Below are 1,794 nucleotides of genomic sequence, written 5' to 3'. Positions count from 1 at the left end.
ACCAAGCTGCTTGGCGATGGTCTTGTAGCCCATTCCAGCCTTGTGTAGGTCTACAATCTTGTCCCTGACATCCTTGGAGAGCTCTTTGGTCTTGGCCATGGTGGAGAGTTTGGAATCTGATTGATTGATTGCTTCTGTGGACAGGTGTCTTTTATACAGGTAACAAGCTGTGATTAGGAGCACTCCCTTTAAGAGTGTGCTCCTAATCTCAGCTCGTTGCCTGTATAAAAGACACCTGTGAGCCAGAAATCTTTCTGATTGAGAGGGGGTCAAATACTTATTTCCCTCATTAAAATGCAAATCAATTTATAACATTTTTGACATGCGTTTTTCTGGATTATTTTGTTGTTATTCTGTCTCTCACTCTTCAAATAAACCTACCATTAAAATTATAGACTGATCATTTCTTTGTCAGTGGGCAAACATACAAAATCAGCAATGGATCAAATACTTTTTTCCCTCACTGTAGTTAGAATTCTCTGTTGCTAGGCAATAACTTAATTGGGTCATTTCACTGTGTGTGTGTGTGTGAAGTGGGGATCTGACCTAGGGTCAAATTGCTCACTCTTACCTAATCCATGGCTGTTTTACCTTATCAGAGACTGAAACCAGACTGTTGCCTAATCCATCTCTCCTCAGTGAACCTGTCATGTCCAAAAATCAATCTTCAGGTCAAGCTCGGGAGAGCTGGGGTTGAACAGAGTTTAAACTAAACATGAGTGTTTTTGCAAGATAAGGGATTGATTGATTGTATTACTATTGATTCTGAACTGAATAAAAGTTTAATTTAGCCGCCATCATAGACAAAGGAAGTGGGCGGAGCGATAGAGAGTGGGAAACTGAAGAGGGAGGGGTTTTGAGCTAGAAGGGATGAGAATGGGACTTTATAGATGGGGAGCAGAGTGAGAAGGGAGGCTACTCTGCAGACCAGCCCGACTTTGTTGAAATTGTAGTAAAGTCAATCTTGATTCTACAAAAACTCTGGAAGAACTTTGATTTTTAATAAAGTATAGTGATAATTCTCCACATCACCGTCAATTGGTTAACAGTCAAGGCCAGCCGGAGAAGATACCAAAAAGTCAGTACGGTTGAAAGTATGGATTATATCCCTCACGCTCCACGCAGGTCGAGTAATAATAACAATGTCATGCCGGTGACGTGATAGCATGGGAGGATGTGCCCCCGCGGTTCATATAAAACCGTACATCAGACCACGCACTGTCTCAGAGAATATTCTCACCCAAAAGATTCAGAGTGACAGGAAAGTACTGACGGTCTTCCAGGTATTTGTAGAACCATAGTTACATTTGTAACATCCGTTCTACTTCATACCTTTCAGACTGTCAGTACGGTTGAAAGTATGGGTGACTCATACCAACGAGGTCACAAGGAATAGCACCACTACCTCTGATTAATGCACCAGTGCCACTGAAAGAATGGCAGAGCCCATGGTGTGGCAGGATGCGATGTTGACCTTGTAAAATTTTGAGAACGTGCAGGGTGACGACCAGGTAGCAGCTGCACATATCTTATTCAGGGGGACGCCTCTCAGCGCATCCCAGGATGTGGCAACACTTCTGGTCGAGTGACATATCACACCTTTTGGGACAGGGAGCCCTACACCCTTGTAGGCCTGAGTGATGACATCCACAATCCAGTGTGAAAGCCTCTGCTTGGACAATGCAAGGCCTTTTGACTTCCCACCAAAGCACAGAAACGTCTTGCATATAGCGTTTGAGGGAATGGACTGGACACAGGAGATTTGCTTGCTCCTCCTCCGCATTCTGGAAAGAA

This window comes from Coregonus lavaretus, assembly GCF_964263955.1.
Source record: "Coregonus lavaretus genome assembly, chromosome: 7".
Classification (NCBI taxonomy): domain Eukaryota; kingdom Metazoa; phylum Chordata; class Actinopteri; order Salmoniformes; family Salmonidae; genus Coregonus; species Coregonus lavaretus.
This window is presented reverse-complemented; position numbering follows the sequence as displayed.